The following is a 24,780-nucleotide window of genomic DNA, read 5'->3' as shown; positions in this document are numbered from 1 at the left end:
AAATGAATAATTAATAAGAGGGATGATGACAGGGGGAACGGATAGCTTGGACAACTCTCTCCTCTCCTCCATCTTTCTCTCTCTCCATCTTAGGGCTGAAACAATTCCTCGAATGATTCGAGTATCTCGATTATTAAAATTCCTCAAGGAAAATTTATCTGCCTCGAAGCTTCGTTAAATTATGTTTCATTATGTAGCACATCGTGCTCCGCCCGGATCATTATTTGTGGAGGGCAGCGCTCTTACTGCGAGAGAGAGAGAGAGAGAGAGGATTCCTCGGATAATTGTAAAAATATTCTATAGAGTACTTGATTACTGAAATATTCTTTCACAACAGCCCAACTCCATCTTTCTCTCTGTTCATCGTCTCCCTGCATTATAATTTGCTAACACTGATCTTAAATTGGATCTGAGGCATTTAGCTCTAATTTGACACCAACATCGGTTTTAAGGGTGAGCAACACTAAGGTTCATTTAGCTAATCAAGTGGCTGATTGCATTGTTAACACTAATTAAGGCAAACCACCTCAGTGCACAGGTTAGCGCCTACTGCTGCTGCTAATTCACATAGTGGATGCGGATCAATCAGACTAAATATCTGCCTGACCTCCTCAGACCGAACAAGGTCAGATTTTACTCTGACACACACAATGTGGAACATTTGGTGCCACACCTAGCAAGCGATTGAGCCGTCTCATCTCTGGGTTCTGACTCACTGGGATGTAATATCATGTGCAAGTGTGAACACCTGCTGCTGTGTGAAGGCTGATCCACGCTGCGAGAGACAAAAAGGAGGGAGGAGAGGGGAAAGGGAGAGGCGGCTCGATGGAGCCAAACAACAGCAAGACGAGCCGCTGTGAGCGTTATCCTCATCTGAATCCAGACTTTAATGCAACAAACGCTGCATGAGCTGAGGATCATTCAGCCTGTTTTCACCCGTCAACACAGACCAGTAGGCTGCTGCATTCCCAGTCTGCCTCCAGCAGGAAAACATGCTTTACTGGGCTGCTCTGTGTGGCTTCAGCCAAACTTGGCGCTGGAACAAGCCGAGACACGGACAAGCTGCTTGTAAAAGAACATGTGGAGCTTTTTTGATGCAAACAAGCCCTCCTTCCTGTGACCACAGCGGTAAAATACAGTTCTACAGATTCCACCTGGGAACTTTTTTCTCATGGTGTCACAACAGAACTTTATAAAAACAGAAAAAACAAACAACAAAACAGACCTGTTCAGTCCACTTTAATCAAACTCTGGATAGTTTCTGAAGAAAATCTGGTTCGTTTGAACTCTGATGCAGATCAAAAAAGTGAACCATTTTGTCGTCTTATCGTTATTTGTTGCCATTTGTTTCTGGTTAAACAGCGACACACTGAACATACCAAAGTTATCTTATTTGGTAAACCGAGACTTTTCTGAGTGATTTGAGAGTAATGAATATGAGCATTAAGTAACACATGTGGGGTTGTACAAGGCTCCATACTCGGGCCACTTTTGTTCAAAATCTATATGCTCCCGGTGGCTCCGACTTTAGAGAACTAAAACATCTTCTATGATCTGATAACACTTTGGATTTATATTTAAAAGCATAAATAAAGAGGAACAATCTTAGCACACAGCTTCAGTTATTACAGCTGGAAATTAGCGATCAGGCCAGAAATCTGGGAATGGTGATGGACTCTGATCTGAACCTTCAGAGCCACATAAAGACAGTTACAAAGTCGGCCTTCTAACACCTGAAGAACATTTCCAGGATTAGAGGACAAATGTCTCAGCAAGGTCCAGAGAAACTCATCCATGCATCTATCTTTAGTCGCATTGATTACTGCGATCTTCACAAGTCTGACTAAAAACCCAATCCTCCCGCTACAGCTGATCCAGAACACTGCTGAATTAGGTCAGTTAATATTTATGGTATCACTTATTTTATAGTCCATATTTTCTATTTGTCATATTTCTGTAGAAATCATTTTTTATTTTGACATTAGCTGTGTTTTTCCTCATTTCTTCTGTAAAAAAAGCCCAATTTTGTTGATCATTACTAATTTGTAAAAGCAAATCAAGTGGGTGAATGAATACTTTTATAGGTTATTGCATTTTAGTAAGAAGAAAAGGCAAAAATGATAAATGCAAAAACATTTGCAGTTGCAAAATGTGGTTTTACATAATATTGCCTCACTTTTCAAATAATTAATCACATCTAATCCCAACAGAAAACATTTAAATTTGTGGTTTTAGCGAGATAAAATATTTTTCAAGTTAAATCCACTGATTTTGATGAGGCTTCTGGAAGGGCCGGGGTCAGTTACCGCAAGCCATCCGGGCAATAATAATCCAAAGACGCCAATACAATTTCTGTGTTAGTCTGTGTATGTTGCCTGGAGTGACGCGCGGTGTGATTTCAGGACACACACCAGCCGTGTATGTGTCAGGGTTTTATTTTAACTATATTATAGAAGTGAAGTCTGCTAAAGCTTGTTTATTCATTCTTTGAATTTATTTTGTTTAGTCAACAAGTTGTTTCTCCAGACATCTATTCATGTTTTAAGTTCTGTTACAATGCGCTGGGCAGTTGGTGGTTACCGTAGCAACCAGTAACTGACAGCTCCTCCCCCTTTTTCTGTTGCCGTCGGTAACTGTGGTATATTGGGATCAGCTCTGTGTCTTCTTTACAAGTATTATACGTATTTCAACATACATTTTAGACAGATTTAATTATATACAGTGTTTCATGAGTAATTCTGCTATGTTTTATATATGTTTTTAACTGTTATAATTATTAATGTTCTCCATTGTAGCTACGATTAATTTGACAACTGCTAACTGCTGCTACTACTGCTGACTGTTACTAATGGCTGCTCATTCAGAGCCATTGCTTTGTAGTTTGTTTAGGGTTATTTATTGTATTTTATTCCATATATAGCGGCAGAAGCTGCTGGATTGACGTTAGCCACCTGTTTTGATTTCCTGTTTTGTTAGAATAAATTCTATGAACCTGACTGTCGTGAAGTCAACCTACAGGACCTGAGACGAACATAGAAGGGTTGCACGTAATCAGGAGAAGGATTGGACATCTAAGACCCATAATGTTCAGAACAACTGAGTTTGAGCCTAACCGATGATCTGTCAGCTGAAATTTACCGCCAATACCAACATCTGGCCTTACATTTCTGACATGTTTTTGTGTAAAAACACTTCCTCTGCCTCCAGCTCTGGTGTCAACCGGGCTATAAACCCCCGCAGGTCTCAATCAGCCGTCGCAACCGGTCTAAATTTGGCAAGAGGTCCTTAAAAACGAGGCGCCGCTCAGGATCGGTGGGTTTCCCAACGTGCTAACGGTGCATGTGACTGCAAAGAAATGCCTGGCACCAATAATCCAGCTAATCCTTCCCTGTGGTGCACCAAACACTTAAATAAGACGTAGCTGTGAGAAAAAAAACAGAGAAATGCCGGGAGAGGGAGGAAAAATCCGTCCTGATCCCTCGTTGCTTTCCACATTAAAGGCAGGAATTACTGTAATTAGAGAGATGATAATATTTCTGCATTAGCTGCTGTAATGTACCATGTATTTTGTGGTTCTTGCGTCAGTCGCCGAATTCCCATCCAGACTTTCTTGTTGGATGTTTTTTAAGCAGGCTGATTTTGGAAAACAAAGCTGCTCCACTGAAAATGAGCAGAAAAAACTGAGCCTGATGCTGGAATAACAAAACCGTGTAAAATCACTCAACAATGCAAACATCACTGAAAGGTATTTAAACTTCTTGTCCATTTAAACCATAAAAAAATTTTTAATTTGATGAACTGGAGTGCTTCATGTCTGCTCCCAGAACAAGGAAATGGACTTTTATCATTTGTGCTATTGATTGCAGATACAGCTATGGCTTAAATGCATTTCCACAATGTATTATAGCATTTTGCTCATTCTGTACAATTTGCAGGCCAGACAAAAATCCATACAACACAGATAAACTAGTTTCCCTTTCTTTAAGCTTTATATTTAATGCTTGTGTTATCCCATCTGTTTTTATAACAGTTAACTTTTTATTTTAATATAGCATCTTCAATCTATATCCATAAAATTTTAATGTGTACACTTTTATACTTCTGCAATAATAGTAAATAAACAATACCAACAATAATACAAATAATATTTATTACTCTTATTGAGTTAGCTGTGCTAATCTGAAAGTGCTAATGATAAACATTAGTTCTGCTAACGCTAAAGCGCTAAACCAAAATGGTTATTAGCAAAAGTAAATGCTAAAGCGCTAACTTCTATTTAAATTGTATCTGCTCTTTAAACACTACAAACCTCACGCTATAATTTACATGTTCTATAACGCCCTTAAATATTGAATTAATGTTTATATCTCATTCTCTGATTTTATTTGGCTCCTGAATGTTTATTGTTTTAAATAGTTAAGAAAAAAAGAAGAAAGAACTAATGATAGGAAACAGAGCAGCTTCCCTCACTTCAAAATAAGAGCATGAATAGAAACAGCTAATCGCTTGAATTCTTTACATTCGCTAACTAAAACGCAAACACCGATGTCGAACTTTATTCAACTGAACTTTATTCAACGGCAAAGTAAATTAGCACTTTAGAATTTATCTGGAAAATTTATTTAGGGGAAGCTTAATAAATTTAGCTTCCCCTAAATTTGTAGCTTTTTAGCTTCCTCTAAATGTTTTCAAGATTAGCGAAAGAGCTAAGCTAAAAATTAGCTCCACTATTAGTGAATTAGCAGAAATGTGCCCACCACTGTGGTTCTTACTGCTGGCGCTACTATTTTACACTGAAATAATACATCCATTTATACAGCATCCCTCACTCACTCCCTTCAAAAGATGCATAATGTATCAAATCACAACTTTTGTTTTTACCATTGATGCTTATTAGATTTGTAAAGGGGTGACTGAGAGCCATAATTTTGCAGGAAATACAGGAGAGCTGCGAAATATCAGGAAAATATTGATTGTATGATTACAGTTGTTCCACATTCCTCTGACTCTTTTCTTTCTTTACCAACACCATGTTGCTCCACTGCTCTCCGTGTGTTTATCACCCCATATATCAATATTAGAAGAGTTATTAAAGGCAACCAACTGGCCACTCAGCGTTACACTCTAAATATAATATCCTACTAATTATTGCATTGTTTGCGATTCCCACTGAAAGCATATTTTTAGTGGCTCAAATGATCAAGCCCATTATCACCCAGTCATCCCTCAAAGTGCAAATCATTTTATTTTTTCCTTCAGCCACCAAAAGTTGTTTTATGAATGCCTCTCTACTAATATAGACCTTTATTTTTCATCTGTTTGTCCATCCGGGTGTTTCGTCTGTCCATCTATATTTGGCCGCCTTCTAACTGTCAGTGAAACTCCTTCGGTCGTGAAGCAGACAGGAAGGTTGCGACCCGAATCGCTGACACCAGAACAGAAACGGATCACAGCAGAAAGCAGCCGGCAGGCTGGAGGACACCTGCGTTTCCACTGACCATAAAATTATACAAACTGGAAATACGAAAACAAATCTGGTCAATGGAAACGGGACAATTTGAAAAAACTCGTTTTTTTGATAATGTTTCTTGAATAATATGGGTCACGTGATCAATAGTTGGATGTTACTACTGGCAAAAATGATGAAGAAGACGACAGGAAGTGTATCACTTCCTGTCGTCGTCTTCTTCTTCATCACTACAACACTACAATTGCAAAATTCTGTTATTTTGACGTTTTCCTGCCAACCTCCACCTCCTTCCATTACTAAAACAGAGACAAAAAACAGAAAGGTTAAACGGAAACGAAGGGGAAAAAGCCAAAGGGGAACCTGCACTCTGCTCCTTCTAAGTAAATTAGGAGAAAAAGACCTTTTTGTCGTCTCCATCTCGACTTGTTCTGAGATTCGATGAGTCACCGCTCCAAACTCTGTGAAAAGTGCCCACACTGTTTGGGGAACAATGGCGTCCAGTAAATGCCACTTTCTGAACACAAGAACCGAAAGTGGTGAAATTTACAGCTGCACATAAAGCTGAGAGTGAGTTTTTCCCTCACCAAGGAAACGCAGCTCACAGTCCGGTTCTTCTCACCTCTAAAGAGCAAAATAAATTCCTGTGAATTACGTTTTAATTTATTTTTCTTCAATATTGAAGGTTCTGTTTTGGTAATTTTGTTTGACTTATGCTGCTCAAAAAGCAGAGCTGGTGATTCCTTTAGGTCATCATCAGAGTGATGACAGAGTGACAGAAACTTTGTTCTTATTTAACTAAAATGATATCACCAATACCAACGGTGTGACCCAGTGGTACCAGGCCCAGTTCAGACTTTAAGCTTGTTTGGACAAAACATGTCACTGGTTCAGTGAAGACTCCCTCACAAATGGAAACATTAATATTAATATCTGACTTTTTTGGGGAGTGAAAATATCGGGATTGGACCGTTCAGAAAGAGCCATCTAAGAGTCAGAAATGTTTTGCGTTAATTGCTGTGTCAACGTCATTAGTTTCTGATGACTGCTTCACAAATTTTTACTACTATATATTAAACCTAAACTAAACAATGACAATGTGTTCTTGCAGTATTGCTTGAAAATGGTCTCAAAACAACAATATTATCATTTATCGCAATTCTGGGACAATTTATCGTGCAGCACCAGGCCCAACTTGTGGCTCCTAAAACTAGTGCAGGGTTTTCTTCTCCCCAGTGAAAACACTGAGGGGGAGAAAAGGATCTTTGCCCTAATTATCAGTTTCTTCTCTTCTTTGGCTCCACTTCCCTACATTTACAATCTTTTAGTTCCTCCTAAACCTGCATTTGCTGAAAATAACTCAGAGGAGGGCAGAGTACAAATTTTTTTACTCAAGATTAGCACCACTATTTGTACAAAAGTAAAATTAAAAAGTAGGCGCCCAAGAAATTACTGAAGCAAGAGTAAAAAAAAGTATTTGGTAAAAAGTCTACTCAAGTACTCAGTAACTGATCAAATTATCAATCATTTAATATATAAAAATTACATTATCAAAATTAAAATGGAGTGTAAATTTTGGTATTTTGAGGACCAAAATGACAATGACAAGTAATAAAAAAAATAAAAAAAATTTTTCCAAATCAATTTTTTTCAATATAAAACTGATGAAACCAACAGAAACTCCAGGTGTGTGTCTGTGTCTGGTGAATATTTGGTTAAAACATGTTTGTTTTTCATTCAGTGGGTAGAAAATCCAGAAATTTTACTCAAGAGTGGAAATACTTTATGATAAATTTACTGAAGTAAAAGTAAAAAGTTCAGCGTAGTAAAAATACTACTAAAAGTAATTTTTTCCAAAAAGGTTACCAAGTAAATGTAATTGAGTAAATGTAACCAGTTACTACCCAACTCTGTAAATCAGCAGGCACTGCCCGTTACCTAGCAAGCCCAAAAGAACTCCAGCAGGTTTGGTCAGCTGGTTTTGCAATGGCTGCTGGAAAAGAAGAGTGTTTTGTTGTTGACTTACTATCCAAAAAGTAAAAGTAAAAAAAGTACAGCATAGTAAAAATACTCCTAAAAGTACATGTAATACCGGCAGTGGAGAGAGTGGCGGTGCTTCAAGGGCTTTCCTGTGATAAAGTGAAGACGCTCTAAAAAAAAATAAAAATGCAAACAGCAGCACAAAGCTACTGAAGGTCAAGCAACAGCATAAAAATCAACCAAGTGGAAGATCTCCAACTAAATGTTTGGCTGCCAGCCGTGATGTTTTTATCTCCGTGAAAAATGTCCCCTCACTCCCCGCCTTCCTCTGACAGCTGAAGGGATTTTGCAGCTGGTTTCTTTCAGCCGATGGCGAAACGCTCGCTCTGACAGAAACAAGAACTCTGCCTTCGCTTAATTTCATTTAGCCTGTCAGAGCAATCCAGCCGCTTGACATATATCTGTTTTTAAGCTTAGATATATGTCAATTTGGACTTCAATACAATGAAGTACGGCGTAAAAGAAAAAAAAACACTTTAGTCCAATTTTATGTCTTGAAATAAAAAATTTTATTTGCTTTATCGTGCTACAAAATAGCACTCCATGTGTGAAAAACACGTAGCACCGCCCCTTTAAGAAGACCTGGAGTTATTTTGATCTACCTGGAAACTCTGACTTCTTGTAGAGAACGCATAAAGAAATGAGGTGTAATTTTAATTTTTCCCCCCAGGGCACGTTTGGAAAAGTGGAAACAATTAGAGGCTTATGATGGATGATTATTTATCCTCCAGTTCTCCACCTACAGGGTGGCGTCGCTAGCTAGCGTGTCGAAACTGGTTCGTTTCCAGTCTCTGGTGAGGACTTCCTGGTCTCCAGCTGGGATCTGCGCCATGGCGATGGCGCCGCTTGCTTTGTTCGGAGGACAGACGTGGCTTTGGGCCGAGGGTCGTTTTCTTGTTTTCATAGGAGGAGGACATGGTGGAGCTGAAGGTTTTATTCGCTCCATCAATCCGTCACATTCTCTCCCATTCCAGCCTCTCATAACTGAGGCCTCCTTCCTGCTTCGCCGTTATTATTTTCTACCTCTAATCTTTTTTTCCCCTCCTCTTCCTCTCCTGTCGCTGTCGGCGTCTGATGATCTATCTCCCTACTTTCATCCCCCAATCCACTTCTCCATTACTCTATGCTACTTCCTCTTCCATCTCTTCTACTCTTTTCTCCCTCTCTCTCCCTTTTCCCCTCGTTCCTCTGTGTGAATAGCTGGGATGCTTTTGTAGATGGTTTCCATGGAGACGGGCCGTTTGAGAAAGTTGTCCGTTTGCTGTAAACTGGAGAGACGCCATGTTATCTGGCCCTCTCCGTCACAGAGACCCAGTCTGACCGTAAAACCTTCCGGAGAAATTGGGGGTGCGAGTTATCAATTAATGAGTTATTTAGCATAAAGTTGATGGAAGCAGCCATTTTGTTAAAAAACTGAGCTTTCTCTTGCATCAAGGGGATCTTTCTGTAACACTTTCTTCATCTTTTATATGGCTGGACAATATGGCTAAAATACAAATCACGATATAAGTGTTTCATATCAGCTGATATCAGTAATTATTGATTTTTTTGTTTTAAATATCTTGAAAACTGTCAAACTCACGATATGACCTATTCTGTTTTCTACACAATTTTTACTCCATCGTCGTTTATTTTCCAGCAGTTACAGCGGCACCAGGCTGTTGCTAGGTAACCAAAGAATGAATAAGTTGCTAGGTAACCAAAGAGAGAGTCAGTTGATTCCACCAACTTTGCTTAAAGTCTTTCCTCTGCCTCGACTGGGGTTCAGAGAAATTATTGAATAGTCTATCAAACATATTATTTATTGATATTGATCACAGGTCAACTGTTATATATTTTATTGATTTATTGTCCAGACTTGTTGAGATTTTGTGACAATTCTTTTGGCTCTCATTGCCCAGCAATTCTAAAAATTGATCCATAGACGCCGGCGGCTATTACTACTTCCATAAAATCACAGCAAATTCAGTTTGTTTGTTTCGAAGGTCTGGTTTGTTCAGGTAGGTGTGATTGTGCAATCAAAGTCTGATTTGTACCAAAAAAGCGAACCCCAGTCCACATAAACCAGGTCTCAGTTTGGTTGAAGTGAACTCTGATGCATTTAGAATGTATGTGAACGCCAAATGGAGCACAGACCGCTTCAAAATGAGGAAGCTGACTATAACACAGGGGATTCTGGGTAAATATTACCAAAACAAACGTGTGTGTCGAGGCCTTCTATGTTCCAAAACCAAAATTTCCAACAAAGGCCGTGGGTGGTAACAGGTGGTTTGATTTGCACGCACTTCCAACTTGATTGTTAAAAATATGTGATTTATTTCTCGTAAAAGTAAAGACAAAATAATTACCAAAAATGTCTTGCAACCTAGTCGAAAACAAAAAATAATCTCAATTTCATGTTTGAAGCTCCAAAAAAGTGGTAAAAAAAAAATCATTTACAAAACTTCCCGTCAACACACCAGACATTTACCAAACAATAGAGCTCACACCGCACAGTCCAAGGAAAATCATCAGAACCAGATATACTATTGCATCACGTTTGTTGTTTATCTATATGACGCTACGTCAGGCCAGTGAGAGTCCAACGGCCGGTGGAAACTCTCTCCTGAAAATGTTGGGACATAAAATAGCTCACCAAACCACAATGACCTGTGCTTTACCGCTCAGTGGAAACGAGGCAAAAATAGCTGCAGATGAAAAGAGTTTAAGACTTCAAACGTCTCATAAGCAGAGAAACAGCAATGTGTAAACCTTACAAAAACACAGATTTATGTGTTTGTTTCATAATCTAATTAAAAGCTGCCTGAGGTTGAGGCAAAACTGAATTTCTTGGCTCTAAACAGATTGTGTCATTAGCGTTCTTGCTTTCTTTTCATTTCTACGACTGCAGTTGAAGTCTTTGTACACTTAGCCTTCTAAGAAATGCGCGTCCCTGTGTCTTTCACAGAAAAACCCATTAATTTTTCGCAAGTGTTAGGTCTAAGTGAACAAAAAGCCAGCAGCTTTAGCAATAGACAAATAACTAAAAACACCAGCATTGCTCAGCAGGAGAAGCAGAGCCAGAAATGATCACAGGACAAAGGCTGCTTTTTCTGCAGACTCAAATCTTCACTCAATCTTGTCAGGCTGGCAGTGGCTGCCACCATCTTTCCCTCTGCTGTTTTCTCCTGCGTCAGACAGAAAACACAGAGGCGCTGCTTGTGAACATTCACTCAGAGGCTGACGGTGGACATCAGGATGCCTGCTGCATCCTGTGTTTTATTATCCTTTCGTTTTGACAGCCGGCGGAGCGGGAAGCGGGGCCGAGCCGGAGGAAACCGAGGAGCCATTTCCCTCCACAAACTCCCAACAAAACTCCTTCACCTCTCAGGGTCATTCACAGCAATCATGGGATTATTTTTCTGCCTACCTGCTTAGATTATTGGGGCAGATTGGTTTCTATCTGCAGAGCAGCAGGGAGCATGGAGGATGACGACGAGTGAAGGAAGGAAAGAAAATTAGCTTTGAATATCCGCAGGCAGAGCAGCCAAATACTGGGGAAGGGAACATCAAGTGTTAGCCAGGAGATGGATCGTGTTTTATGTCCCGTTTGGGTAAAATACAAACACAGACTCAAGAAAGATGAATTCAGGAGCAATAAATCCCTAATTTAGTCACAGCAACATTAGACTTACTTAATCCATTTGAAGTATCTCACATTTCTTTTCACCAGTCAGATTTTCCAAAAAGACTGTTAAGAATTTTTGGACCTTTTCTGTTTTTTTCCATGTAGCTAGCATGCTACAAGCAGCTAGCTGTAAAGCAGCAGACTGTCAGCTAGTTACCTAAACAAATATCGCTATTAATTAACCAGCCATCAGCTTGTTTTACTCTAATTTGCTACATTATGAAGAGCAGAACGGTAAAAAAAGCATAAAGTTTTGTAAAACAACAAGCACATTTACTTAAACTCTACTACAGTAGTGAACACTGCTAGCTTAATAATTAGTTGTGCTAATCCTATAGCATTATTCATAAACAATTTCTGCTAACGCTAAAGCATTAGCATTAGGGTAAAAAACTGTTTGTTTCAGGTCTGACAAGGAAGCAAGAAATGAAAAAATGGCAAATTATAGATATGAAATGCTGGAGTAAACAGATAATGTTTCCATATTTTGCTGAAATGTGAAGATAAATATAACAAAAATGCTTCGACGTCACACATTTAATAAAATTTTGTGTTATTTTCCCAAAGATTTCATAAAAACAATCACATTTCAGGGTAGATAATAGAGAATCACTGAAAATAAACGGCTGTCAAAGCAATTATGTTCTGGCTAGAAAACAAACAGGCATTTAAAAGTTTAACAGCACTCACATTTTTATGGCTAAAGGCTTTTTAAAGCAGAGCTAACTGGCTTAACAGGCAGAAAACAATCCGTTCTTTGAAAATTGCCTGGTATTTGAATAAAAACTAAACACAAAAAAAAAGCAGCAAAAGTCCAAAGAAACAACTTGAAAAACCTTCAGATGGCCTGAAAATCAGCTGAGCAAGACCTCAAGCTAACGCTAACAAATATAAACAATATATTTATTCAATAAATAGTTTGGCTTTATTGTTGCTAACCATCCTGAAGAGATCAAGACGAAAAATTAAAACATAAATGATGTGTTTTCTCTTTAAAATCTCAGCTGAATTTGAAAGTATTGGACCTAAGAATGACTTTATGATTGGGATGAAGTGGATTAACTTGTATTTTTTGCACAGAATGAATTTGATTCCATTTAACTGTGTATTGAACTTGATGCGTTTCTGTGTTAAAGTGCATTAAACCGTGAACTGAACTGGATTAAACTGAATAGCAACAAACAACTGAGTCGTCTTCCTCTACAAACCATCGAAGCGAATCCGACCTCCTCACAAAAGGAGAAGTTTGAAGTATAAATGTTTCTTTTAGTGAAATGCTTAGAGATAAATTAAATGGAGACCATCAACTCTGTTACCAAATATGATGAAAAGAAAGAGCTGTGTGTCAAAAGAGCCTCTGTTATCTATTACCGAAACACATTTACATTAATTAAAAATAAACTGAAACATTTGTTTTTGTTTTTATCTCGTAAACAAAACGGCAACAGATTGTTTTCACCAAAAAGTTGGAGAATAAGAGAAAAAAAGTGTTTTTAAATGGTGACTTGTTGCTTTATTTGTTTCTGATTTTAGATTGTGGTGCAAAGACAACACATCAAACTTTACGTTTCTGAGCGCGAGGCGTGTGCATTAAAGTAAATCAGCTGAAAAAGCAGCAGCGAAGGTCGAGCTGAGGCGATAAGGAGATAATCCTTTACCTGCAGCTCGTTGCTCGCAAAGACTAAGCAGGTGTAACGATAATAAACTATTTTTTTGTTTCACAGTGAAGATAATTACTTTCCGTTTAAGGCTGATGACGAAGAGCTTAACTTTAATACATGTTACAGAAAATAATCAGTTGATCTGTACACTGAAGCAGAAAATTATGCATACCTCTGAATTTAGATTATTTAATCGAGATGTTTCTGTTGGATAGTAAAATTAGTATCTATAAAAGAAAATATGTTTCTATTTACATTTAATTTTAAAAAATGACAATAAATAAAGGGCAGTCAAACTTTTTTTCTGCATGTTTCTACAGATTCAAGTCGGACCAGAAAAACTAATACTGGATGAAAATCAAACCACAATATAAGGATTTTATATCAGTCGACAGAAGGGCTGGAATGATTACTTAGATTATTTGTGATTAATCGATTATTAAACTAATAATCAACTCATTTAGTAATTGATTAATTGCTAACAGGGGCATTCAGACTAAAAAAAAAAGACAATTTGCTAAAAGAACAACAAGCTCAGAGCAGTAATTAAGATAAAACTGTACAGAAAATAAATACATTAAGATGAAAACATTCGTCTGTAAAGGTAATGTTCTACATTACCTAAATATGTATCTTTTTCTATCCAATTATTTATCAGTTCATTGAGAAATAATCAACAGATCAGCACCGTCATGTCATGTTTTTGCATTTTAGGCAATAAAATGTTTGTTTTCTCATTCAAAAAACGAACTGAATTATTTTTATGCATTTTTTATATTTTATAAAATCAGCTCAAATTAAAAATATGCAGAATGTGCCCTTTTTTTATTCAATTAACCGTCAGAATGATCAATTACTAAAATAATTGTTAATTGATATCGATGATTACTTATTAGTTTTTCTTTTTATATTGGAAATGCTGCCAAACTGGTGTCGTGACCTTTCCTGTTTTATTCTCAGTTTTAACTCCAAGCCGTTGTTTTTTACTTTTTAAGGAGTAACTAGACACAATGGAGAAATTTTAAACGGTTGTTGCTAGGTAACCAGATAATGAATGAGTTGCTAGGTAACGAAAGAGTGAGTTAGTAGATTCCACCAACATGTCTTAGCTAGCCATAAGAGATTGATCAGCTAAAGTCTTTCCTCTGCCTACATTTCCCAGAATGCTGTGCGGTTCTGGAGTGAACATTCTTTCTGACGTATTTTTTTTTATTGATTTTGATCGTGTATTGCAATAGATATTGTTATTGAATCACCTAAGACCTAAATTAAATGGACCATTTCTCTTTTACATTTCTGTTTCTACTTTGAGCCCCTTTTAGCGTCGAACATCCAGTTCAACTCCATCTGGTCCTGTTTTTAGCTGGAATGTTTTTATTTTTAGAGAACACCACAGCTGTGTGTGTTCCTCCCCTGCTGCCGGTACAATCGCCCATTCTTCCCGCGCCGTACACTAAAAGCTCTCCGAGTGAGCAACCTTTTCAGCCCTCCTTTCATCCGAGCACTCTGAGCAACTCAATGGGAATCCATTTCCCGTCGCCTCGGCTTTTTCCACACATCCACCTCCCCACCTGCCTCTGCCGCCTCCCGGATCCACGTGACCTGCCGGCCCTCTCAGCCCTCTCTATCCGGGCTTAATCGTCCACGTGGGGCGGAGCGGATTACGTTCCTGACATCACCAGGCCAGATGTTTACGACCAAAATAGACGGCCTCACCTTCGACTCAAACAAAGCGTCTACCCTCGACTTGATTCTGTGTTTATACTTCATCGCCGGGCGGCCTGCAGATTCAGCCCAGAGTTTTCTCCAGCGGAGAGATCAATAACATGCACATTAGCATGATTAAATTGCCAGTTGCCTGTCCATTTATTAAAAGCCTGGGTGTGCAGGGTGGGAGCTCCACTTAGTCAGCGAGTAGCGAAGAGTCAGGAGTCGTTTGCTTGAGAGAAAAAGAAGGTTTGGGGGAGCAGAGGTTTCCCACCACAGGTTTTAAACTGGAGCAGTTGGTAGCACCACTACAGGATTCCCAGAAGCTGTATTCAAGTAGGAGTTAAAAAAGTACTGATCAATCATTTGATATTTAAAAATTACATAATCAGACAGACCAAAATATAAAGTTAGTGGAAATTTTGGTGTTTTAAGGACCAAAATGACAATAATTCTTGTAAGAAACAAAATCAGGTGTGTCTCTGTGTCTGGTGAATGTTTGGTTAAAACATGTTTGTTTTTCATTCAGTGGGTAGAAAATCCCAAAATTTTACTCAAGCAAGAGTAGAAATACTTCATAATAAAATTACTCTAGTAAAAGTAAGAAGTAGAGCGTAGTAAAAATACTCCCAGAAGTATTTTTTTTTCCAAAAACTTGCTAATTAAATGTAACTAGTAACTACCCAACTCTGGTCCTGGGTTCAGAACCCGTCCTGGGGTCTTTTTGCATGTTTTGCACGCATGCAATCTCTACAGCTTCTTCCCACAGTCCAAAAACACAACAAGCTGTGTTTCCATTGACCACCTAATTACACAAATTGAAATTACAAAGTTAAATTTGCTTAATGAAAACTCGCCAATTTCCAATGCGCAATTACACAACCGTACACCTTTGAAAAGCAGAAGTGAAGCCTCCTGCACAACCACCAAACTGCAGCAAGTTGTTTCTGAAAGGTAAGTGGACAACAAAGCACTTGTTTTTCTTCCAGCAGCCATTGTATCACGGAGAGACCAGCTGATGAAATGTGCCGGAGCTCAGCTTGGGTTGCTAGGTAACGGGCGTGACTTCACTGGGGTTGCTAGGTTACATTGTAGGACCCGTAGATTGCGACTCAACAGTGGGAATGTTGTCGAAATGGCTCATTATCCAGACACCAAAAAAAATAACTAACTTTTCACCAACCTTTGTGGTGTTTGGATGCTTTTAGAAACAAAATGGAAATATAAAAACGTGCAAAAAAAATGAATTTTCCACAAATTTTGTGATAAAAATTGGCAACTTTTACCACAACCTTTTGAAAACAATCATTCAAAGAAGAGGCTGGTTAAATCGGGGCTTCATTAGAAGATATGTTAGAGGTGTTTCTGTTCGAACAAACAGGTCAGCTCTGAAGAATCACCTGAAGCAGCTGTTAATCGGAGCGCGGTCTGTGTTTTCCCACAGGCGCAGTCTTTCTCCCCACTTTGTTCTGCTCGCTCAGCAGTTTAACCGAGGAGGGGGCAGGGATTAGCGGTAGGAGCGTGTCTCTCCCCAGCGCCTGCTGGTGAGCAGAGTCTCCTAATCCTTCATGCTGAGAGGAGGCAATTTGGGAGAAGTGACCTGTGCTCACTTCCCTTTCTCGCCCTCCTTTCCCTCTAATTTCCTAGCAGTTCAGCGCAAACAGGTTGCCACATCCTTCCTTCGATTCCCCACTCCCACTTTCTGGTTTTCCGTTTTGCTGCTGGACTCATCAGCATGCAGCGCCGTGCAGCTGCTCCTCAGGACGGGGCAGAGTCGTCAATAAAAGAACAGGCGCCGCAGCAAGGCCTCGCTGATGACTCTCTCTGCACTCCATCAGTTAATGAGCAGGTAATTGTTGAGCGAGCAGAAAAGAAAATAGGGAAAGTAAGGTGGCAGGAGTGGCAGTGAGGTAAGAAACACAATGGAGAGGTGACATAAAGAAGGACGAACCGTTTCTGTGGACAACATTAAATATAAAGCAGGGAGAGCTGTGGAGGGAAACCGAGGTGCGACATTGAGATTCAAGGACAAAGTGGAAATATCCAGAAGGTAGAGGAGCCTCCCTGGAGGACATTACATTTACTGAACGCAGGAGGACATGATGGAGGCAGAGCTTCCCGTCTGAAAGGTTCCTGAAGCTTTACGCGACAGGAGGGAACTGTACTACCTCCGTTATAGAGATAAAAATATTACATTTAGAGGGTTTTCTTGATACATCCCGTTGAGAAGAGACCCAGAAATCACTGAAGAGACAAGAACGTCCTTCTGGACGAAGGACAGTTTGACAACCTGGGGGGGAAAGGAGTGTTGATGAGAAATGAGACAAATGGCTCAGGGGGTTTCTGTAGTGGATAAATAGATCCCTGATAATGGATGAATGGATGGATGGATGAATGGATGAATGGATGGATGGATGAATGGATGGATGGATGGATGGATGGACTGTCTAGAGTTCATTTCTGAATCGACGCCATCGTTGTTTCTCTTCGTTCTGCTCCGTTGACTTGCCGCCATTTTCTCTCTGCTGAATCCTCAGAAGACTTTGAAACCTCCAACCTTCCTAAACTACCCAAAGCATCAACGTCCGTAAATACTCAGCCACAATGATTACGGTTTTCAAAGAAAAATTAACTCAACTGACATATTAAACAGCCCAAAATAAAAATAATATTTATGAACTTATTTAATGTGACAGAAGAATCTCAGATTGGAAACTCGGTGAAATTCTCATGGGCCAAATTTCCACCATCTAATTCAATCAAACGTTTGTTTTCCCCTAATTGCTTTTAAAGAATCCCAACTTCACTCTAATAAAATGGAATAATTTGTTATTTGTGTTAAACGATCTCACTGACATTTCCGGACTGGCTCTTCCTCCTGCAGTCGAAGCTGCACAGTGAAGAGTAAAGATCTCGTAAAGATGATTCCTCTGCGTCGCTCTAGCCGAGTTAGCTCCAGCATTTACTGCCTGCCGCTCTCCGACAGCCACCCACGTTGGTTTTAAACCAATACATGCTTCAATCAAAGAGCTCCCGGCTTCATATCCCCGCCTCCTAAAGAGCCGGAGCGGCGGAGCGTGAAACAGGACGCGGAGGCCATCTTTACTGGGGGCAACATGACAGATGTAATGTCTGTCCCTTATCTGTCATTAAGCCCTGCTCTGCCCTCCCTCTGCCTCTCAGCAGGCAGGACAGAAGGGCTTCAATCAGATTAGTGGGGAATAAACTCCACAGAGACACGGCGAGGCTGGAAGCCAATCAGTCACGTCTACATGGAGAAGACGGAGGCATCCGCCTCCGAGACACTCTGACTTAGTTTATGTCACCTGCTTGACCTTGTCCCGCCCCCGCCTGTTTCTGTTCTCAAAGTCAAACAGTCCTGCAGCTTAATGCGACCCGCCGCAGAGGAATGTTACGGTCCTGACGCATCCCAACATTTCCAAAAATAGCAGCTTTCAACTCTTAAAGCTGAAAATAATTCAGCCTTAATTTTATTAGGAATTTTAAGATTACTTTTTTTATTTTTTACATTTTAAATATAAAGAAAATAAAAAAATTACATTTTAAAATATATTTATTTTTTTATTAGGAACTGATTTTTCTAACAACTATTCTGACAATTAATCGATTATTCTGCCGATTAATCAAGTATTTTGGCAATTAATCGAATTTTAAAAATTTCCATATTAATCAATTATCCTTGTGATTAATTGGGTTTTCTGATGATTAATCACATATAAAAATTGACCAGATCAATCTAGTATTCTGACAATGAAGTTATTCCGGCATTTAATCGAATACTTTGACAATTAATCGAATTTAAATATTTGCCAGATCAATCAATTATTCTATCGATTAATTGAGTATTCTGGTGATTAATCAAATAAAAATATTTGCCATATTCTGCAGATTTTTTAGCTAACCACTTACACCTTTTTAAGTGTTTTGCTACAATATTAGAAATACATTAAAAGACACAAATTAACAGTTTGATTCCTATTTTGAATAAGAAAATAAACATTTTATTACCAAAAATGCAATAACATCCCATAAAAAAATACTTAAAACATCAACATGTGGAAAAGATTGTCCCTTTCTGCCAGACTGAATATCAATACACTGTGGAGCTGAAACAATTGTGATTGATCAATAACGCTCTACTCATTTAGTAACTGATGAATCAATAACTGGAGTACGCTTGATCATTTCTAGCAAAGGATTCATCTGCAACTTAAAAAAATACTTCTAACAACAGAGTAGGGCTAATCTGGTAACTTTTTCAGGACTAATTGATTAATAATTGGAAAGCAAAATGTCCTTAAGAGATTTTTGAAGCTAAAATATTTGCAACTTTAGTTCCAAGTACAATATATTTACCTATGAAGGATTTTTTTTTATCTTAAATCCAAAATGTATTTATTTTTGTACAGTTTTGACTTAATTACTGCTCCGAGTGAGTCGTTCTTTCACCAGACAGCCTGTTGTTTAGTTTTTATACTCCACTTATCGATTAATCGAATACTGAATTAGTTGATTACCTCGATACCCGATTAATCGCAATTAATCTGACTAATCTGATGAATAATTTCCTCCTTAAACCCTTTTAGTTCAATTTATCTCTGCCGTTCTCACACAGATGAGTAACTGCATCTCTTGTTGAATATGTTAAATGTTGTCTGATTTATTTTTGATGCCATTTCTGTAAAAACGCTACTAGCAGAACCCGGCAGGCGGCGAAACAAATACCAACTCGCCATGTTACAGAACCGCAGGGATCATCTGATTCTTCCATCTAAATGTCAAAGTAACATTTTAGCAAGTTGTGATTCTGTTTTGTTTCTGTCACTTTTAAATTCATTAATGAAATGCTGATTTTTCGGAGCTCTTAGTTCTCATTTGAGTTTCGGCAGCAAATTAAATGCAGAAAAGCGAGCAGCAGCATTACAGCACTTATGACGAGTCGGAAATGTCAACGATAAGAACGTCTTCTGAGGAGAGTGAGTATTTTGGAGAGGAGTTGAGGAGTAACGGGGAGGTTGAGGCAGGTCAGCGTCTCGCTGCTCGGAAGCCTCTATAATTAGCCCGGCGCTGATCAAATGACTTAATGGGTTTGTGTGAAAACAGCAGACGATTTCAGCTTCGCGCTCCAAGCTGTGCACATATCTCATCACACTAATGGGATACTCTGGAGACCTTGATTGCTTTATATCTTTGATCAAGATGCCTGATAGAGGTGTGCAGCTGCAGCATTCATAAAATAAAAAAAAGTCCTCATCTTTGGACAAAATTATGCAAAAAGGGAATAAAGACAAAGGACAGCGCTTCCACTCTTCTCCCTGACGAGTCATTTCCTGTGGATGCGAAAGGCAGAACAGGCTCATACCTTCTTTCATATGGTCATTAGTTAGAGCAGGGGTGTCCAAAGTGTGGCCTGAGGGCCAATTTATGGCCTCTGGACTGATTTTATGTGGCCCCCCAACTACAATTTACAAATACAGTTTGTCCTGTAGATGCAGATGGAGACTGAATTTGTAATCAGGGTAAAAATGGTTACCAATATGATTTACTGAAAAGCTGAGTTTACTTGACCCAATTCAGTTTTCATTCTTTCTTAAACTTGACTAAATATAACAAACGTTTCAAAAGAAAGTGACTCGGATCCTGTTCTTACTACTGAAAAAATTTTTTATACAATTGAGCCCAAAATAAACTGAAAACTAGATGTCTTCCTTTTAAACATGCAAAATTAAAGTGGTAGTAAATTCCTGCCAAAAAAATAATCTCAGAAATTTGCTATAAAAACAAAATCTAATCTTTAGATTAATAGACATTTTCTACAAAAGAAACCTTGCAAATTTCTGAATTTAAATGTTGGAAATTTTCTTTTGACATTTTTTCAAGAAAAATTCCCAAAGTTTTCTAGAAAATTTTGTAGATTAATCACAAAATGTCTGAGTTTTTGGCAGAAATGTACTCCGAACGGCCCTGATAAGTTATCATAAAAATCGCTTTCACATTTTGAATCTACAATAAATATTGAGCTCCATTATGTGCTTGATTTAGTTTGTTTTGTTCTGGGGGGGTTTTGGCCCATGCCCACATATGATGGGAGTCCAAAGTGTGGCCTGGGGGCCAATTGCGACCCTTGAGCTCATTTGTGCGGCCACCCAACTGCACCTTAAAGTGGCAGTACACTATTAAGCCTCGTTTATTTTTTGTAAAATCTTGGTTAATATCTGCTCTCCACTGCAAAAACATAAAATCTCAACAGGTACTTTTTATCTAGTTTCTGGTGCAAATATCTTAGGCCACGTGAATTAAGACACGTAACTTAAAAGTAACTTTTCAGCAAGTTAAACAAGCTCGATTTAAGAAAATAATTCCTTAATATTGGCAAAGTTTTAGTTCGACTGGAAGATGCCACATCCTGGGCAGGGCTTGAGTTTTCTTGTCGTTCTAGTTTGTTTAGATATTGCTGAATAGTTTTAATATTTCTCTCCATATTTTAACTGTTATTCTGTAAGAGAAACTCAACACGTTCGCCTAGAGGAAATGATCCCGTGTGTCTGTCAGCATTTTCTCTTTGAAGCAGTTTTAATTTCCCTCAGTCTGAGAAAACTCTTGTTTCTGCTCGTTTCTTCCCCCCTAAATTACACAGAGCACAAAACATGCCGTGCTTATTGCCACTGGGAGGAGGATCTGCAGCCTCCTCATCTCGCACCAACACCTATAATTGAACAAAATGTGGCGAACGAAGGAGGGAGCTTCAACGCAATTAGGGAGAAAAGCTCGGCGGAGACATTTCCATCTAGTTTTTTAATGATGGCGCATAAACAGCCGCTGTGTCTGTTTGTCCCACATGAGCCGACCGAGGGGGGCGCCGCGTCCTTGGCCACCTTCTCCTTGAGAAAACGCTGCATCAGGCAGGCTGCTAATGGGCAATAACGCATCCTGATCACCGCCAGGAGCAGAAACAGCAGCAGCCGTCGCCTCTCTGGGGGTTTTCAGTTACACTGCAGCGCTTCCATCTTCTGCTGCTCTGACAGATTCATCACTCCGCCCACGACAAGAAAAAACAAAGCAAACAATAATGACCTCCAGGACAGACGGAAGAGGAAATTTCTGTCGAAAAAACTCAGAAAGTTTGAGATTAATCTCAGATATTTTCTAGGAAAGAAATGTGAAAATGTCTGAGCTGGTTGAAAAACAAAATCTGAAAATTCCTGAGTAATCCCAGAAATTTTCAAGAAAAAAGTTAAAAATTTAGAAGTTGCAAAGGTTGAACATTTTCAACTTTAGAGTTAAAACTGACTTTTGAAACTAAGAAATTTATGAGATTAACTTCAAACTTTCTGAATTTTCTTTCTCACTTTTGAAGCTCAGAAATTTCCTTGTTATTTCTAAAACATTTCTGACAATCTCAGGAATTTTCTAGAAAAAATTTGAAAATGTAAAAAGCTGAAAATTTTCAGCTTTGGAATTTGAAACTTTTGAAACTAATACTTTTTTCTAGAAAATTTCTGAAATAAATCTCAATTTCTGAATCTTGAAAAAATTAGGACATTTCTTAGCTCAAACAGTTGAAAATTTGCTAGAAAGAAGAACATTTTGAGACTAATCTCAGGAATTTTCCTGAAAACATTCTGAAATCTGTTTCAGAAGTTGACAATTTATACTTTAGAAAATTTTGATTTTTGAAAGTAAGAAATTCCCACATTTTCTTCTTGAAAATTTGTGAGGATAATCAAAGATTTTCTGAGTTATGTCTAGAAGATTTTTGACTTTTGGAGATCGCAAAAAAAAAAAACTGTAAAAAAGTTTTGTTTTTTGTAGAAAATTTTAAAATTAATCTCATGAGTTTTTTGGCAGAAATGTACTCCTCTATATGTAGATAGTACGAATTAAATTCAATGAGGTTAATGCTACTCAGGTAAGACTAGAGATACTTAATAAAATAAAACAAGTAAAACTAAAAAGTACAGCGTAGTAAAAGTACATTTTCTCTAAAAAGTAAATGTAATTGAGTAAACTTAACTCTAGAGTTGACTAATTTATCTCCATAGAGTTTCTGCAAACCGCAGGAATGAATCTCATCTTGTCAGATCTATGTTGTCTAAATCAGTGGAAACGCCTCGCCCTGCTCTGAATCATTAAACTCCCCAGAGCAGCAGCTGCACACCTGGACAAGACGACCAGGTGGGAACAAAGTCCGCTCTGCGCACGTGGCCGACAGGAAGGGGCGGCGGTGCAACCGACAGCAGAGCAAATATTTTATTGATGGAACGAAAACCTGAAGGAGCCAAAGAAACTCAGAGAAACACAGAGAGCGGAGCTGACGGAGTTTCACCTGGCGACAACAACATAGAAAACACATAAAAAATAACGGCATACAGTTTTCTGGAGGTTAAAGGTCATCTGCTGAATGGTGTGTAGAAACTGTCAGCAAGGAAAGAGACGCAGGAAGGCAGCAGGCGACGGGTCCTCCACAGGAAGAGGAGCGAAAAAGAAGAGGGAAGGAAGGAAAGAAGGCATAAAAAAGGAAGGAAAGAAATAGGATGAAAAATAATGTAGGAAAAGGAGAAAGGAGACAGGAAACAAAGAAAGGAATCAGGAAACAGAGAAAGGAAACAGGAAACAAAGAAAGGAAACAGGAAGCAAAGAAAGGAAACAGGAAACAGAGAAAGAAGACAGGAAACGAAGAAAGAAGACAGGAAACAAAGAAAGAAGAGAGGAAACAGAGAAAGGAAACAAAGAAAGGAAACAGGAAACAGAGAAAGAAGGCAGGAAACAGAGAAAGGAAACAGGAAACAGAGAAAGGAAACAGGACACAGAGAAAGAAGGCAGGAAACCGAGAAAGGAAACAAAGAAAGGAAACAGGAAACAGAGAAAGAAGACAGGAAACAAAGAAAGAAGACAGGAAACAAAGAAAGGAAACAGGACACAGAGAAAGGAAACAGGAAACAAAGAAAGGAAACAGGAAACAAAGAAAGAAGACAGGAAACAAAGAAAGGACACAGGAAACAAAGAAAGAAGAGAGGAAACAGAGAAAGGAAACAAAGAAAGGAAACAGGAAACAGAGAAAGAAGGCAGGAAACAGAGAAAGGAAACAGGAAACAGAGAAAGAAGACGGGAAACAGAGAAAGGAAACAGGAAACAGAGAAAGGAAACAGGAAACAGAGAAAGGAAACAGGACACAGAGAAAGAAGGCAAGAAACCGAGAAAGGAAACAAAGAAAGGAAACAGGAAACAGAGAAAGAAGGCAGGAAACAGAGAAAGGAAACAGGAAACAGAGAAAGAAGACGGGAAACAGAGAAAGGAAACAGGAAACAGAGAAAGAAGACAGGAAACAAAGAAAGAAGACAGGAAACAAAGAAAGGAGACAGGAAACAAAGAAAGGAGACAGGAAACAAAGAAAGGAAACAGGAAACAAAGAAAGAAGACAGGAAACAGAGAAAGGAGACAGGAAACATGGAAAGGAGACAGGAAACATGGAAAGGAGACAGGAAACATGGAAAGGACAAACTCATTGTTAAAGGAGACACAAAAGCTGTTTTGGGCACAGAAAGAAAATAATGAGGAAAATAAACAAGGAAGGAAAGAAAACAAAGATACAGGGATGAGAGAGGAAGGAGGGAAGGACAAGAAGGGTGTAGAGGAGGAAGGACACAGGAAAGGAAGGACAATTTGGAGGAAAAAAATAAGAATTCAAGGAAGAAACAAAGGAAGGAAGGAGTGAAAGAGAAAGTAAAAGAAATAAACCAAGTGAGAACATCAGGGAGGGACAAAGGACAGAAGGAAGTGAGGACATTAGGGCAGGAAACTTGTGCTGTGCTCCATTTTTCAGGAGGCTGAAATGATGTGCAGCCATGGATGAGCTGATGTGAACCCGCTCACTCCCTCCCCACCGCGCAGCGACTCTCACCGACGAGAAGAAGAAGAAACTAAATATGTCATGAGCTGCGAGAAGATTCACAAAACACCCGCCCACACACGCCCACCCACACACACACACACACACACACGCACACACATAAACCTGAGAGATAATTAGAGCCGACGCACAGCTGGGAGACAAAGGCTGCCGTTGTGAGAACAAGGACCGCCTGATGAGGCCGCCATCTTTAAATCCTCAGGATGAGGAGAGAGCGCGCCGGTCGATGAGACGCTACAGGAGGCGATGATCGATTTCATCATTAATGCTCCTGATAGGAGTATTAATGTGAGGCTATGAGAAAAAT

The sequence above is a fragment of the Xiphophorus hellerii genome, chromosome 18 (assembly GCF_003331165.1).
Source record: "Xiphophorus hellerii strain 12219 chromosome 18, Xiphophorus_hellerii-4.1, whole genome shotgun sequence".
Lineage (NCBI taxonomy): Eukaryota > Metazoa > Chordata > Actinopteri > Cyprinodontiformes > Poeciliidae > Xiphophorus > Xiphophorus hellerii.
The sequence above is the reverse complement of the archived record's forward strand: the minus strand, read 5'-3'. Positions refer to the sequence as shown.